The sequence below is a fragment of the Grampus griseus genome (genome assembly GCF_964374135.1).
Source record: "Grampus griseus genome assembly, chromosome: 5".
NCBI lineage: Eukaryota > Metazoa > Chordata > Mammalia > Artiodactyla > Delphinidae > Grampus > Grampus griseus.
In genome coordinates, this window is record NC_138998.1 from 15,391,661 (window position 1) to 15,410,134 (window position 18,474).

At 37.2% G+C, this 18,474-nt stretch overlaps 2 long non-coding RNA genes across 4 annotated transcripts in view; one reads left to right on the plus strand and one right to left on the minus strand.

Moving 5' to 3' along the window:
• The window catches only part of LOC309822722, a 68,437-nt gene extending 51,398 nt beyond the window's left edge, over nt 1-17,039 (minus strand). The window contains exons 1-3 of one of the 3 annotated variants that reach the window (XR_014296764.1): nt 16,915-17,037; nt 14,898-14,982; nt 392-558 (exon numbers count right to left, since the gene is read on the minus strand). This is a non-coding gene — a long non-coding RNA (uncharacterized lncRNA). Of the gene's footprint in view, nt 1-391; nt 559-5,466; nt 5,591-14,897; nt 14,983-16,914 lie in introns of those variants that run through there. The other 2 variants (XR_014296763.1, XR_014296765.1) reach the window with 2 other exon arrangements.
• LOC309822723 overlaps nt 1-18,474 on the plus strand; it is a 262,605-nt gene that overhangs the window by 128,325 nt on the left and 115,806 nt on the right. The window lies entirely within an intron of this gene.

Consider the following 18,474-nt stretch of genomic DNA (forward strand, 5'->3'; position numbering starts at 1 on the left):
CTTATATATATATATATATATATATATATATATATATATGTCATTTATTTGGTGTGACAGAAATTTCGATACCAAAATATTATAAGGAAGCATTAAATAATCACATGCGAAAATGCATTCTAAGAATATAGTAATTAATAAGGTGTGTTTCTCACGTTTAGTGTGTACATATACATAAAGACAAAAGCTTGGTATGGGCTATTATTAAATCCTAGGATGGTTCGGACACTCTTACCTTGCTCTGAAAAAAAAAAAAAAGAGTGTTTATAACCATGGAAATGGTTCTTCCTCTAAAGGGAAAGCGGGGAGATGGCTCAACTAACAATAAAGAACTTAGAAGTATTTTTTATTTAAACTTCAATTCATTAGCAATCATTATTCCTTAACTCACTTGTGACGACAATCAGTGTTGCTAGGTCAGCAGCTAATTCCAGGTTTCTCTGCTCACTTTATGGCTTCATCCTTGCTTGTAACAGATGATGTGTTGGGTTGACCACTGGACAAGTCGTCCATTGCCATATTGGAGGAGAACTTGCCAACTCTACAGAAATTATAAACCTGAAACATGAAGAGAAACTTTAGTGGTTACCAGGTCCAGGGACCTAGTACAGTATGTATTCATCTCCCCCCTACCTTTGTTTGGGGAAACATCCTATCTTACATTTCAGGCCATGTGGTTTGGATGAGGTTTTCCTTACCCTTAGCTTCAGGGGTGAGTTTTGTTGTGTTGTGTTGTTAAGTTGTGTTGGTTTAAGCCAATCATCCTTTCACATCCCTTTGACTAGAGTAATTGATTGGGGGATTTACTTGCAACTTAATTTGGGCAATGAGCAAACCCAAAACATTTGTTTATCTGTTAACAGAGAAAAGTTCCATTTTGTGGACTTGAAGCTGAAAAAAAGTATGACTCCTGAGGCAATAATAGCCATTTTGAAACCAGGAGGGGAAACCTTACTTCAGCGTGAAGACAGTGCATTAAAGAAAGCGAAGTTCAGAGAAGTAGAGAATCAGGCTTCAGTTACTTCATTGAAGCCCCTGAATTAAGGCTTATCTAAAGCCAGTCCTTACTCTAGGACTTCTCATTACAGCAATCAATAGGTTCCTTATATGTTCTGGCCAGTTTGGTTGGGTTTTAAGTTGCTTGCTATGGTACGAATCCTGTCTAAATATAGCATATCACCTTATTATTGAAGCACCAGCTTAGACTTTTACCTTCTTAGTTGTAACTCCATTAGGATGATAGCAGGTAAAATCATGCCCCAACAGCTGTCAATAACATCAAAGAGTAGATCTCATCTCTATTGATATTTCTGATTATATATGTATGTGTGCATATGTGTATATATGTGTATGCATATATACATATATATATAATCATATATCAAAACAAAGTTCTTTTTGGTGGATTAATTAATGCCTTTTTGATTACACAACAAGAGATTGGGTTTGCTAATTCTGCGTCCAGTAATCCATAAAGCATGCAGTACAACCATGTAGCTTGAAAGAGGAAAATAGCTTTAGGAAGATCTGGATCTAATATCTTAAGGATTAAGCAGTGTTAGGAGAGGAAAGCCATGCTGATTAATAGAGACCCCTCTAGTGGCCATAAACAGGTACACAGAGGGAATCATAATCATATTTTCTCATCTGTACTGCTCCAACATTTTGCCTCCTCTCATACCCTGCAGCTGAAGTTGTCTCATTGTGTCCAAGTAAGCTCAAATAAAGTTGGATGATGAAGAACTGCAGCCCATAGGCAAGTAGCAGTCATGTGCTTTGGATTGTAGTTTGAAAGCTGACAGGCTTAAAGTGGCTCATAATATGCCAGAAAAGAGATGGGGTCAGCTATTTACTGTGTAATGTTCAATGGCATTATGAAAAATCTACTAAAGGAACTATGACACCTTGTTAAGTCCCAGCAGCAGAGGCTGGGAGAGGCGGTGTCAGTTATGCAGTGTTTTACTGCATGAATATGAAGTTTATTTCAAAGATCCTCTCAATACCTATTAACCAATATTGAGAGTACAAGTGTTATATGAGCTGCTCAAAGGTATTCTACATTTTGTATTTGTACAAAAAGGCTTCTAATATATCTGCTTAGAAATGTAGCAATTAAACCCAGATAGTAGGAAGTAATAATAGAGATAATAATGAAAAATAGATAATGCTGTATTTCTGTATTCGTCCTTTCATCATATTGTGTGACACAAAGTACCATAAGTCCTCTGAGAGTATTCTAGTGTCCCTTGAAATCTATTAGCAATTAACTGAAATAATTTAAATTTGCTAGACTGGAAACTGGGGTAGAGTGAAAGAAAAGAAGCAAATAATAATAAATATTTATACAGATTCATTTTAAAGATAATCTTGAGTTTCTGAAAGTAGAATAAATATTGATAAGAAACAAAAATAGATTTAAGGCTCGCTCAAGACAATCTAAATGTAATAGAAATTTGAAATGTTTTATTTGATGGAAATCTTTCAAGATGGATTTGACTACATAGTGCGGTTCTGATAACAGGTTGGCAGATGTGGCCCTGTGAGTACAATGTGACCAGGCACTTTTCTAGGTACTGTGGATACATCAGAGAATAAAAGTAAGGACACTATCCCTGACCTCATGAAGCTTGCATTCTAGTATGGGGAAACAGGAAATAAACATGAGAAAAAACTACATTACATAGTATATAGTATCGACAGAAGATGTTAAGTGCTATCAAAATATAATAGGGTTGAGCTGCTGCAGCAGGGGATTCATTTAAATAGGGTGGACAGTGACACTTCAGCAAAGACTTGAAAGAAGTAAAGAAAGGAACCACATAGATATCTGGTGGAAGACCATTACAGGTACAGAAAACAGCAGTGCAGAGATTCTGAAGAAGAAATGTACCCAGTGTGTTTGAAGAATAGGAAGGAGGTCTCTGTGTCTCGTGCAGAGTAAAAAGGGGTACAGTAGTAGGTGATGGGATCAGACAGGTGTGACATGGAGCCTTATAAGGATTTAGATTTTTTAAATTGAGGTATTAACTGACATATAACATTATATTCGTTTCTTCAATATCTTGTAATAACCTATAATGGAAAAGAATCGGAAAGAGAATACATGTATTTATGTATATATATATATATATATATATATATATATATATATATATATATATATATATATATATATATATAACTGAATCACTTTGCCATACACCTGAAACATTGTAAATCAACTATACTTCAATAAAAAAATTCAAAAATTTAAAAAAATTAAGTAAACATTATATTAGTTTCAAGTGTATAAAGACTAATTGTTTCTGTATATTGAGGAATGATCACCACAATATGTCTAGTTAACATCCATCACCATATATAGTTACAGAATTTTTTTCCCTGTGATGAAAATAACTGGAAACATGTACCGTTTGACACCCTTCACCTATTTCACCCACCTCCGCACCCTCCCTCTCTGCCTCTGGTAACCATCGATCTGTTCTCTGTTATCTATGAGTTTGGGTTTGTTTGTTTTGTTTTCAATTCCACAAAAAATGAGGTCATACGGTATTTGTCTTTCTCTGTCTGACTTAATTCTCCTAGCATAATGCCCTCTGGATTCATCCATGTTGTTGCACATGACAAGATTTCATTCCTTTTTTATGGCTGAATAATATTCCATTGCATATATATATATATATACACATACACACACACATATATATATATATATAGTCACATTTTCTTATTTTCTTTATCCATTCATCTATTGGTAGACAGGTTGCTTTCATATCTTGGCTGTTGTAAATAGTGCTACAATGAACATGGGGGTGCATGTATCTTTTCAAATTAGAGCTTTTGTTTTCTTCAGATAGATACCCATAAGTGGAATTGCTGGATCATATGGTAGTTGTATTTTTTTTTTTGGCCACGCTGCCCGGCATGTGGGATCTTAGTTCCCTGATCAGGGATCAAACCCGCCACCCCCGCCCCTGCAGTGGAAGTGCAGAGACTTAACCACTGGACTGCCAGGCAAGTCCCGGTAGTTCTATTTTTAATTTTCTTGAGGAACCTCCGCAGTGTTTTCCATAGTGCACCAAGGATTTAGATTTTTAATGCACATGAAATAAGCCTTAAGGGAGTTTTGAGCAGAAGAGTGACATGACCTAACTCCGTGTTTTAACAGTGTCAATCTGGCTATGTTGAGAGGAGACCATAAGAAGAAAAAGGTAGAAACGGGAGTGTCAATTATTGCAATTATCCACGCGAGAGTTGGTGTGATTTAGTTCATGGTGTTAATCGCGGAGGTGGTGACAGGTAATTCTAGATACGCTTAGAAGGTAGAGCCATAGGGATTCTGATACATGACAATAAAGGATGGAAGGCAAAGAAAGGAGATAAGAATTACTACACGGTTTTTGACCTGAGTAATGCAAGTTTGGAGAGGTCATGTCCTGAGATATTAAGACTGTATGTGGAGTGAGTTTGGGAGGAGTTAGATGAATCTAGAGTTCAGAGAGATCTTGACCGAGAGGTCAGTTTTGGAGGCGCATATTTAAAGCCGTCAGACTGAATGCATAACGGCACATAGATAAATGAAGTTTCTGTTTTAAGCAATTGGCCAGTCTAAATATCTAGAAAAATTTCTTCTGGCATAGAACACCTAAAATGCTAGATAAAACATAATAAACTTTAAATAAGTCTGAGCTCTAGTAATGAAAACAATCAGAACCAGCAAAGAATAAAGAACGATTGCGCAGTGGCAAGCCAAGTCTAAAGTTTCTTCTGACCTGAGGGCATCTCTCAGTTCCTGAGGGCTCAGAGGCAGGCTTTTAACTAGCCACACATGTTTAGGACTGGAAACTAAGCTGCAAGCCCCTAGAATATGGTGGACAGATAAGAGATACTTAGTACAACAGAAAACTTGAAATAACTTTCTTAGAGAGTGCATTAGGATAAATCAACCCACCACTCGAAAGGAAATATCCCCCTAAGGGGAATAGCCGGGATGGGGGGGTGGGGGGAGGGCTAATTTAGGAGTTTGGGATTAACATATACACTACTATATACAAAATAGATAAACAACAAGGACCTACTGCTATAGTCAGTAGGAACTATCCTCAATTTATTGTAATAATCTATAATGGAAAAGAATCTGAAAAAAATGTATAACTGAATCACGTAGCTATACAGTTGAAACTAACACAACATTGTAAATTAACTATATTTCAACAAAAAAATTTTAAACATACAGTAACCATCTTACAATAGAAAAAAAGAGAGAGAAAGGAAATAGTCTTAGACTTGGCACGGGTGGAGGCATGGATTTATGTTTAGGGGACAGAATTAAAACTTCTTGTGTGGCCCACAAAACCCGCAGTCTGAAAGTTAAGTTCCTACCATAGTTCTGGGTTGTTGGTGACATCGGGGATAAAGCAAAATCAAAAGCAGTTCCTCTCTGAAGGAGATGATTTAATTACTTACCTGTGTAAGATACTTCTTTCTCTCTGGTTCTTTCCCCTCTCCCACTTTTATCAGGACATTCTTTCCATTGCCTCTCTCGTCCTTTATCTTATTTCATTTCTATTCTCAGCAGTTTTCCTCAGTGTCGCAGTCTACTTTGGGAGAGAACCCTAGCGGGCCAGGTTTCAGAGATCACAGAAACTAGGCTGCGCCAGTCCCTTGCAGTTCCACGGCAAGCTCTTATATCCACCTGTCACCAGAGTGGGTAAAACCCATCAAGGTTTTAGCAGCAGCTCCTGAACTGACCCGTTGCACTTTGTGAATACCTGTTGGCTGTTTTATAGTTCCTGTGTTCTTAGACACTGGGTTGCTTCACATTACTTCCTCCTGCATAGTATGTGGATCTTAGGGATGTTGAAGGATTGTCCCTACTCACTTGTATTTTTTTACCTCATGAGGATAACTTGTCTCCTAGTTATTCTAAATATTGTCTTTCATTCTTTGGTTTTACTTTCAATTTTCTCTGTTTTTATATGGGGATTTGGGTTGCATCAGAAACTATGCCCACCACTATTACTATCTTCTGGAATCCCCATAATACATTTTTTTTTTAAAAGGAAGTAGAAGAAAAGACTCAGCTTTTATAAACATATATGAATATATATTGATGTATACATACATATATGCAAATATATGTAAATATATACAAATATACATATACAGAAAATCAAGATAGTTCTTAGAATAATGGTACATGAAGAAAGAGCAAGCAGAGTTTGTTAAATAGTAAAATGCATTACTGGAGATAATTATAATGTGCAATGATCAGACCAGCCTCAGGAAAAATTGTCAACAGTAATAGGTTTTCTTTGGTGCTGAGCACGTCCTGATTCTGTGGTCAATGCCCTCTTCTGGCTTACCACACCTAGCATCCCAGTAACCTATGTTTTGTGCCCATCTGTGGCCTATCAATATCTTTTTAATCCTTATTTCGCATTCAACCATAATTCACTGTTAAGAATGTTAACTAGTATTTTTGGAAAGAACAGTAGACTAAGTGGAAATCTCAGCTTAGCCATTAATTGACTGGACCAGCTTTGACAAATCAATTTATCTCTCTGTTTTATATATATATATATATATATATATATATATGTGTGTGTGTGTGTGTGTGTGTGTGTGTGTGTATTAATTATAAATAAATTATATATATATATAGATAAATTATAATAAAAATAAAGAAAAAATGAAATCCAGAGCTTGTAATTCATTAATAAAAAGATAAGCATGAAGCACATACATGTAGAATAGAAACATTAGAGACGAGTGACCCATTCATCCCAGGTCCTTTTTTACCTGGTTATAAAACTCAATTCTAAACGCTTAACAACCAGGGTGAAAAAAGTACATTCATAGCTCCGTGTGCTTCACTCACCTGTGATGCTCTTACACAGCTAGAGTCTTCTCCTGCCATGAGATAGGTATCTCTGCCCACCCTGCCAAAAATAGGGTTCCTGACCCCCCCCTTCTACCATATCTTTCTTAGCTACTTGTTTCATTTATAGAATTTATCACCTTTCCAATTATTTCATGTGTCTGTGTATTTGCTTTTGGTCTGTCTTCTTTAGTAGACTGTAAGGTCCATGATGAAAAGCATTATGTCTGTTATTTTCAATAATCTGTGCACAGTGCCCAGCGCAGTTCCTGGAGCATACTAGGCTCCCAGATATTTTATAAATCTTCATGCAAAAGAAAAAAGTGAATGAATGGAACACTTGGTCAAAACTCTGCAGGGGACTAGTCTGTGACATTTGAAAGTGGGCGTTAGGGTCAGAAGTGTGGTGCAACAAGAATAATGTCTCTAAATTTAAGACAAAGAATAGAAAGTATCAAGAAAACATAAAGCTGACTAGGGAAGCACACTATATAGTTAGATAGAACCTGGGAACTATTACTAAATAGGAAAACAGACCTTTCAAACAGATAACTCGACCAAGTTATTGGTTAAGTAAAAATAAGCTGATATTAAAAAAATAAGCTGATAAAATATGATATTATTTGAAATAAATTTTATTATTTAAACAGTTAATGGCAATGTGAAACAAGCTAAAACTGGAAAAAATAAGTTAGAGTTGAAATTTACTGGGATGTGTCACAGTAAAAGAGACACTGAAGGAAAGATATAAACATTCATTTCTAGTGAAGAATATGAAAGGTGCTACGTGGAATGCCAGTAAAAGAATCATGGCTGCAAGCACTAAAAACGTGATCATAATGAGTAATGGAAATGTCACCTGGGACAATAGGAGAAGTTGTTATTCAAGTAATGAGTTTGAGTAGAAATTAGAAGCTAATGACTTCTTGTATAATTCTCTAGTTCAAATATCAACAAAATTATTGAAAAGTATTCCATGACCATAGCACATATGTCAGACCATATACCTGATAGTATATGCTTTATTAAAATATTAGAAACAGTTGTTCAAATTCAGGCAAAATGGATTGACAATGTGCGTAGTGCAATTTCAAAGGACAGGAGAACTAAGAAGAGGACAGAGGAGAGATGGAATGTCACATGCTGGCCTTAGGGATGGTAACAGTGGTTAATTCTTCCCCACAGGGGCAGCTTATGCTCTGGAATCAAAAAAACAGACAGACAATAAGTGCAACCAAACAGGAAGACAATTAAAATTCTTCACAACGGGAGTCTGAATCCAGCTCCTGCTTGATCCATCATTTCCCTGACTTTCATCCATTTTCCTGTGTCATGAAGAAATAGAGAAATAAAGCCCAGAAATTTCTCCCAAGGATGCAAAATGCATGCTTCTCTAGTCTCCATGAGAGTCAATATCTTTTTTTAACATCTTTATTGAAGTATAATTGCTTTACAATGTTGTGGTAGTTTCTGTTTTATAACAAAGTAAATCAGCTGTACATATACATATATCCCCATATCTCCTCCCTCTTGTGTCTCCCTCCCTCCTACCCTCCCTATCCCACCCCTCTAGGTGGTCACAAAGCACCGAGCTGATCTCCCTGTGCTATGCGGCTGCTTCCCACTAGCTATCTAGTTGACATTCGGTAGTGTATATATGTCCATGCCACTCTCTCACTTTGTCCCAGCTTACCCTTCCCTCTCCCCATATCCCCTAAGTCCATTCTCTACGTCTGCGTCTTTATTCCTGTCCTGCCCCTCGGTTCATCAGAACCTTTTTTTTTTTTAGATTCCATATATATGTGTTAGCATATGGTATTTATTTTTCTCTTTCTGACTTAACTTCACTCTGTATGACAGACTCTATGTCCATCCACCTCACTACAAATATCTCAATTTTGTTTCTTTTTACGGCTGAGTAATATTCCATTGTATATATGTGCCACATCTTCTTTATCCATTCATCTGTCGATGGACACTTAGGTTGCTTCCATGTCCTGGCTATTGTAAATAGTGCTGCAATGAACATTGTGGTACATGTCTTTTTTTGAATTATGGTTTTCTCTGGGTATATGCCCAGTAGTGGGATTGCTGGGTCATATGGTAGTTCTATTTTTAGTTTTATAAGGAACCTCCATACTGTTCTCCATAGTGGTTGTATCAATTTACATTCCCACCAACAGTGCAAGAGGGTTCCCTTTTCTCCACACCCTCTCCAGCATTTATTGTTTGTAGATTTTTTTCTTTTAATTTCTTTTTAATACATTTATTTATTTATTTATTTTTGGCCACGTTTGTCTTTGTTGCTGCATGCAGTCTTTCTCTAGTTGTAGGGAACGGGGGCTACTCTTCGTTGCGGTGCACAGGCTTCTTATTGCGGTGGCTTCTCTTGTTGTGGAGCACGGGCTCTAGGTGCACAGGCTTCGGTAGTTGTGGCTCATGGGCTCTAGCATGCAGGCTCAGTAGTTGTGGCACACGGGCTCAGTTGCTGCGCAGCATGTGGGATCTTCCTGGACCAGGGCTCGAACCCGTGTCCCCTGCATTGACAGGTGGATTCTTAACGACTGTGCCACCAGGGAAGTCCCATTTGTAGATTTTTTGATGAGGGCCATTCTGACCAATGTGAGGTAATACCTCATTGTAGTTTTGATTTGCATTTCTCTAATGATTAGTGATGTTCAGCATCCTTTCATGTGTTTGTTGGCCATCTGTATATCTTCTTTGGAGAAATGTCTATTTAGGTCTTCTGTCCATTTTTGGATTGGGTTGCTTGTTTTTTTGATATTGAGCTGCATGAGCTGCTTGTATATATTGGAGATTAATCCTTTGTCGGTTGCTTCATTTGCAAATATTTTCTCCCATTCTGAGGGTTGTCTTTTCGTCTTGTTTATGCTTTCCTTTACTGTGCAAAAGCTTTTTAAGTTTCATTAGGTCCCATTTGTTTATTTTTGTGTTTATTTGCATTTCTCTAGGAGGTGGATCAAAAAGGATCTTGCTGTAATTTATGTCATAGAGTGTTCTGCCTATGTTTCCCTCTAAGAGTTTTATAGTGTCTGGCCTTGCCTAATTAAAGATTTAGGTCCTTAATCCATTTTGAGTTTATTTTTCTGTATGGTGTTAGGAAGTGTTCTACTTTCATTCTTTTACATGTAGCTGTCCAGTTTTCCCAGCACCACTTATTGAAGAGGCTGTCTTTTCTCCATTGTATATTCTTGCCTCCTCTGTCAAAGATAAGGTGACCATATGTGCGTGGGTTTATCTCTGGGCTTTCTATCTTGTTCCATTGATCTATATTTCTGTCTTTGTGCTAGTACCATACTGTCTTGATTACTGTAGCTTTGTAGTATAGTCTGAAGTCAGGGAGCATGATTCCTCCAGCTCCGTTTTCCTTTCTCAAGATTGCTTTGGCTATTTGGTGTCTTTTCTGTTTCCATACAAACTGTGAAATTTTTTGTTCTAGTTCTGTGAAAAATGCCATTGGTAGTTTGATAGGGATTGCACTGAATCTGTAGATTGCTTTGGGTAGTATAGTCATTTTCATAATGTTGATTTTTCCAATCGAAGAACATGGTATATCTCTCCATCTGTTGGTATCATCTTTAATTTCTTTCATCAGTGTCTTATAGTTTTCTGCATACAGGTCTTTTGTCTCCTTAGGTAGGTTTATTCCTAGGTATTTTATTCATTTTGTTGCAATGGTAACTGGGAGTGACAAACAAATTTTTTTAGAGCATGTCACATTCTCTGAATTGGAGCCTTAGGATTAGTTATTACAGAGTGAATCAAGAGTTTAAAAAGTTTGCAATAGATCAATAATCTTCTTTCTTTTAAAGTTAGGAGAACATCCCTTAATACGATATCATTGTACTTCTGAATTTAGGAATATATTTATTAAAGTCCTTATTGAGTACCAGTTATTACCAAGAGCTAGGTGCTGTGGTTAACTGAACTACAGATCTGCAGCCTCTACCCTCAAGCTCACAGCCTAGTTGGTGTGGGGGTTGGGGTAGGGACAGAACACTGTTGTAAAGGCTATGTCATTAAGCTCTGCCTAAGTTACCTTTGTGGCAGTGAGGGCTCCCAGAGGAAGAGATATTTGATCTGTGTCTTCGAGGATGAATAGGGATTCACTGAGAAGACAGAGGCAGAAGACATTCCAGGTTAAAGGAGCAGCAACTGGCAAGATGCACACATGAAGTATGCCAGCACATTGGAAGATTATGAGAAGTTTGCTATAGTTCAAATAAACGTGCCCCAAAAGATACCATGCTTAGAAGGATCATTGTTGTGGCTGTTTAGAGGAAGCATTAGAAGAGAGGAGAAAGTGGAGTTTATTGGTTGAGAGTTATTTTAATAGCCCAGGTGAAATATGATAAGTGTCTGAACTGAGGTCATTGCAATAGGGATGAAGAAGGGAAGTGAATAGGAAAGAGGGAGTACTCAGAAAGTAGACTCCTAGGTTTTGTTTGGTAAACAGTGGAGATGGTGGTTCTAAAGCCAGGATGTAAGTTATAGGAGACATAACAACTTTGGGAGATTATTTTCCTCTGCATACCTGAGTTTCAGTCACCTAAAGACCATCCAATCAATAGTTGGTTATTGATATCTGGAGTACAGGAGAGATATCTGAGTAAAATCTTTGGGAGTCGTGGATGTGTAGATTGAGAATCAAAAAATCAAATGTCTACAGGTTACAGCTGCTTAGTAGACAAAGTAAATGAGTAAAGTGGATGATAAGGAATGGTGAGAACTGTCATGAGCTGGAGAGAGCATGCCCCGCTTATGGGGGACAGCTGCTACTCAGTTCTAATAGGTTACTGATGTGGGACTCTGGGGGAACAGCGCTGGCAGCTTTTTTAGAAAGAGAAACCAGAAACCCGGATTTTAATATGGGCTTTCCGAATCTCAAAACTAGTTTAAGATTAAAAAAAAAAAAACCAGAAAAAACTTTGTGAGCCAAAACAAATTAGTTGACTGGCCAGATTAAATCAATGGATACCTCTGTTGTAGATGGTAATGCAAATTGTAAACATGAATGAAATTCCTAAGAAAAATGTAGTCTACAGTGAGAAAAGGAGAACCTCAGAATGAAACTCATAAAAACCTGAGGCTCAAGAGACAGCCTTGAACCAGGTACTGCACAATATAACTCATATTTTTAGTGGTGAAAGAGTAAAACTAACATTTTATTTCACAGCATAAAGATGTGTCCCATTAGAAACCCATGAGTACCAACTTAAAATAAGCACTCAATTGTGGGCAGTCCTATTACATTTCTTTCATCAGCTCACCCTCATCCATCCCAGACATCATTTCAAATCTTTTCCACTATCTTAAAATCTCTGACCATCACAACTAACTCCAACCATACCCTCTTTCAGCTGGTGACCCCATCTCATAGTTTCCATAGAAAATGGAAACTGTGAGATAGGATCCTGTGTTTAGTTTCAGGGATAGGAGAAATGTTTCTCTTCTGCTGCTCTAGCCTGTTCTCTTCCCTCCAGCTTCTCATGAATCTTACACTCTCAGTGCCTTCTATGATATATTCAGATACCCCATCTTAGTCTCTCCCTAGGTTTTTAAACACATCCAGGCCTCTCCCATTAACAAGAATAAAAAACGAAACAACCACTCCCAGGCCCACAAGTTTCTCTAGCTTACTCTATCTTTCTTCCCTTTTATAGTCCAGCTTCGCGAAAGAATCATATATACACCCTTGTCTCCAGTTCCTTTTCTACACTCACTCCTTAGACTATCTGATCTAGCTTCTGTTTCAGAAAGTCTGGTAGACTCTCTCTTGTTAAGGTCACCACGCTACTAAATCCATTGAAAGTTTTCAGCCCTCACCTTTCTTGTCCTCTTAGCATCATTTGACCCTGTTGGCCACTCCACTCTTCATGACCTACGTTACCCTGGCTTCTGTGATATCTAGCTCTCCTGGGCTTCCTCCTACTCCTTCTTCAGATCACATCTTATTCTTCACTTCCCCTGGGAACCCTGCCTTTACTGGTTCAAATCTCACTATTGTATGCTCTCTGAGGGCAATAAAACTCTCCTTTGTAACATTTTTCACTGTGAAATTTTATATTTTTCTGTGTGGTCTCCCCACTTGTAAGCTGAAGATAGGTAGGAAGCATGCTAGATTTTCTCATCATCATATGCGTTGTACCTGAACAGAGTCCTGGGGCTCAATAACTATTCTTCTAAAGAATGAATGACTAAATAACTGAAAATGAGTGAATTTAAAGCCTGAAACTACAGACCATAGAGGCTGCCTCAGTTGCCTAGCACATTATTTCATATTTGGATCATTTTCATTTTAATTAATTAAACCTCAAATATATTTCAGAAGTTTAAGAAGGGTTATTTCAATCTATTTAATTGGGGGATTATTTTTAGTTTTTATTCTTCAACTCACACTTAGTCTATAATATAACCTTTAAGTAGAGTGGCACAAAATGAATAGGAGTTTGTCTCTACTCTTAAAAGGTGTAATTTTTTCCTCTTCAAATTTAAACTGGAAATAAAATTTAAATATCTATTTTTTCAAACAGCTGCAAATACAGAGAGAATAACAATAAGAATGATAAAGAACAAAATAGTTGGAAATCTTAAAAATCTCATTGAAATTATATAAAAAAGGCTTTTATTTCACCCCAAATATTTTTACATTATTAAATATGTCCATGTAAAGGATCTGTATCTAGAGAGATATATAAAGGATCTATGTTTAGAAACTGGTATGAATGAACGCTTTCAGTATAGGAAATGGACCAAATATTATTGCTTATGATCATTAGCTATATTCATTCAACAAGCATTTATTGAGCACTTGCCATTAGTTAAGGTAAGCGAAGCCAAGTCTTCATGACCAACTGAATGTGAGATTGAGCATGGGGGAGAGGAAGAGATCAAAGGGCACAGAGATTTCTAGATGTGTTGACTGCAGGCAAGATGGACAGGAATTATTTCTGGAAGTTTTGAATTTGGGCTGCTGATGTGTAACTAAATTAAAACATGTTGACAATATGCCTACAGTGAAAACTAAAGAGTTCTTGCTTATAAATATCGTTTTTGGTAATAACTGACACATCAATAATGGTTGAAGGTCAGGGATTAGTCAACGGTGCTGGATGTCAGGGAGAGGTCAAGCCATATGATAAATGAAAAAGGCTTTGAGATTTCCTAATTAAATATAGATGAGAGTCTAGTAGATAGATTTGGAGATTATAAAACAGAGAATTTTCTCAGAACTGAATGTGTCAAATCAACCCAATCCATGTCAGACAGCCCTGTGTTCACATCCCAGGTTTGTCACCTTCCATATAGGACATTGGTCAAATTTACTGAACCTCTAAAAGCCTCAGAGTTTCTCATCTGTAAAGTGGAGATAACAATATCTGCCCGCCTCTAACGTTTGGGGAAGAATTAAATACAATGCTTAGTACAATGTCTTTCACATAGTAAATGTCAAATATAAAGCATTTATGAGGAAGAGGAGGACAATGGTGACAACCGTCCTATGTTTACGAATAAAAAGAAGGAAGGAGACTTTGATTCAACATAGGGATGACATTTTGAAAGACCAAGTCGTCTAGATGGAGAGGTGAACTGTAGGAAGGGTAAATTTCACATCACTGGAAGGAAGGATTAGTTGGTCATTGGACAGCAAGCTGACAATGAGGTTTGAAGCATGAGGTAAAGGTCGACATTCTAGTTCTATGATTCTATTATAGCTCTATATTCTATATAGTTCTATGATTCTGCTAGTTTCCCAGGGAATGTGATAGATAAAGCAGGTGTAATTTGGGAGAAGACGGGAAAAGAGACAGCTTTCTTATAAGATTAATAGAACATCTGATATATTATTTCACAACAAAATCAAGGGATCCCCAACTGTACAATGACAGTTTTGTGGTCAAATGCAGAGTGGCAGCTATTACAGTTGACCCTTGAACAGCACGGGGGTTCAGGGTGCCCGAACCTCTGCCGAGTGGAAAATCCGAGTATAACTTACAGTTGGCCCTCCATATCCATGGTTCCTCCGTATCCAAGGCTCTGATTCTACAGATGCAAGCAACCGTGTAACACTGCAGTGTTTACTATTGAAAAAATCCAAGTATAAGTGGATCTGCGCAGTTCAAACCCGGTGTTGTTAAAGGGTCAGCTGTATACTCAAACACTGTTTTACTAACAGCAGCCTCATTTCTTTTACTGTAGTGTCAAAACTTTAGGAAAACAAAAAGAATTTTGTCCTCAAAGCATGTTGGGACCCCAGATTTGTGGAAACCACAGTATGTATTTTCCTAAAAATAAAAACCTGGATTTTGAAAACAGGCTCTTTGGCAGATGATCAGTAGCATTACCAAACTATTACTCAATTAAGAAAATAATTACCTATAGAAATCTCTTAAGTGGCAACTCTCCAAAAACATTTCACTTAATTTTTGAACTCCACGTAGGATGAAGTACTTATTAGTGTAGCTATTTCTGAAGACTGTTCTTTTTGTTGTTTTTAGAGCAGTGGTCTTGAGTGATGGAGCTACCCCCATTTGTTCTTGGGATGGTTCATATTTAGTCTTGAGTTGACTGGCTAGAACTAAAACTAAATTCTAGCTCTAAACCTAAATGGTATTTACAATCCTGAGCTCACTCTCACATCCTCAAACAAAGAACTAAGGGACTCTAAACACGGGGATAAGATTTAGCATGACTTTATTCTTCTGAAGAAAACATTTCAGATAAATCCTCGGAGTCTCTAGATGTCAGAGTGTATAGGATGCTTTGTGCAATAATCCCTCACAGGAGAAACTTTGAAGGAGTCCTAGTTTTCCTTATGGCATATGAAATCTGAGCATGTGAATTGTTCTTACACACACATCAGCTCTAAATTCTCCAGGGAAAGAACTCTTTTTAGTTTTAAACAGACCAAAGAGACCTGTTCTGGATCTGATTTTCTCCCAGTCTAGCCGACTTAGAAAGTGGATTTGCAGTTTACTCACATACAAACTGAGTGCAATGTTGCATAGAGGTCTCCAAGGACAACACTCCTTGTGTTCTGAATAAGAAATAAAATCACCAGGATAACCAGGGTCTTTTAGGGCTATCTCAGTCACACCCTGTATCTTGAGTTGTAATTATGAGAAATGCATCAAAGCAACTCCTCATTTGTGTACGAATGAAGAGAAGGGACAGGTCCCTTTTATACTTGCAGAGTAAATAAGGTCCGTGTAGCAACATGTTAGCAGCTTGGCATTCTTGGATTAAACGGTCATGGTTCTACCTACTCTTGTGTGATATTATTAGACCCTGACTGGCAATGTTTTATACTTCTACTGAGGCATATTTTTGACTTGAACATACTGCAAGGCCAGAAAGTTTGGATTAACTAGTGAGCAAATGGATGACTCCAATTAACTCAGCATCCACATCTCAAGACACATTTGTTGTCTTCCTTCTGGAACTTATTTTACAATAACTGGAATAAAGTTATTTTATAATAAAACCTTTGTTTACTTATGAAATCTGGTCATGAAGTAGGAAAGGAGATGGTTGAATTTGAGTTTAATGCATGCTCACTGTAATGGAAGTGTGATTGGATCACATTTTGAATTTTTTCCAAATTTTTTTCATACCTATGAATTTAGAGAATTCACAAGGCCCCATCTTCAGAAATATGGATACAAGGAGTTAACTGTATCTACAAAAAAGGTGTAAAAAATGTCAAGGCATATGGAAAGGAGTTTGAGGATGAGAAATATAATTTAATTTCTGCCTTCCAAAAAAAGTCTTCAAGGCAATGTATCCTTTTTCCAATGTTTGATCTTTTAAAAGATTTATTTGGAGGACATAAACATTATCAAAAAACCTTCTGTAGGATCATCTTAAATGTTACCCTACAGAGAGAAAATACCTAAAACAATTCCCAATTTCAGTCAATATAACGTTTAGTAATATAAACTCACCCTGAAAATTCATTTCTCACAAAAGTTTTAGTATAAAATGTTGATATCATTTGATAAAGAATTACTTACCATTTCATAATATAGAAAAGGTGATGAATGTTTCCTACTAAAGTAACTTCTGATTTGATATGAAATCCTTCAGCGGTTCCTCATTGCCTTCAGGATAAAGTCCATACTCCATCATGTGGCCTATGCCCCCCTTTATTGCCTTCCATTGGAGCCTCACCTCGAGCCACACAACCCAGTTCATATTTCTCCGAGCACCTGTCATACTGAACTATTGGCAGTTCCCAGACCTTCTGGGCCTTTGTTTATGATGCCTTGTCTGTCTGAAACTCTATACTCAGTCTTTTGACCTTTACAACTTGCCTCAGGAACATGTCTTCTAAAAGGCCCAAGAATTTCCCCAGTCGGCACTCACTGTCCATCAACACCCTTTCCCAAGCACCCCATGTTTCTATTTACCATAGCAGTTTTCATGCTGCATCCTAATTGTCTACTTGTCAATTTTCCTCATTCATTCATTCAAGCATTCCACAAATATCTAATGAATATTAACTACATGACGATCACTACTCCAGGCACTGAGGACAAACAATGAACAAAAAAACTACCAGCTATCATGGAGCTTAGCTTCTAGTAGGGGCACAAATATAATAACACATAAACATATTTATAATAAAATGCCAGGCAATTTTAAATGCTATGAAAAGAAAAAAACTCAACAAGGTAAGATAAACAGGGAAAGTGGGGAAACAGTTCTGGTGGGGAAAGTTGCTTTTAGAAAGAAAGTGGTTTATTTTTAGAAAGATGGTCTTCAGGGACCCTTTATTGAGATGGCAGGGTTTTTTGTTTGTTTGGTTTTTGTTTTTTACATAGATTTGAAGTAAGCAAGAGAGCAAGCAATGCTGGTGTTTAAATGAAGTTGTGTTCTAGTCAGAGGAAACTATGCATGCAAAGACTGTGAAATGCAAATATTCCTGGCATATTTGGGGGTGTAGCAAGGAGGGCAGAGTGGCTATTGTCCATACACTGTGTTACGAAGAGAGAGGAGTGGGAGATGGTATTAGAGAGGCATCATGAAGTAGGACCATGGTTCTCAACAAGGCTGTACCTTAGAAACAACTGGTGAGCTTTAAAAATTATAAGACAGCCCTGTCTTATCCCAAGAGAGTCTAACTTTAATGACTTGGAGTAGAGCCCAGACATTGGTATTTGTTCTTCTTGTTGTTTTCTATCATGTTTTTTTTCAAGGTTTAATAAACTTTTAATTTTAGAATAAAACTTTCTAGAAAAGTAGCAAAGATAGTACAGGGAGTTCCTGCATCTCCCCACCCAGTTTCCTCTACAATGGTTGACATTTTGCATTACCATGGTACATTTGGTACAACCAGGAAACCAACATTAACTAAATAAACTCCACACTTTATTAGGATTTTACTACTTTTTCAGCTGATGTCTTTCTATTCTAGGACCACATCCAGGATTCCACATTACATTTAGTTATCATGATTCCAATAGTCACCTTTAGTCTGTAACAATTTCTTAGGCATTTGTTTTGTTTTGTTTTTCATATCCTTGCCAGTTTTGAGGAGTACTGTTCAGGTGCTTGGTAGCGTGCCTTTGATG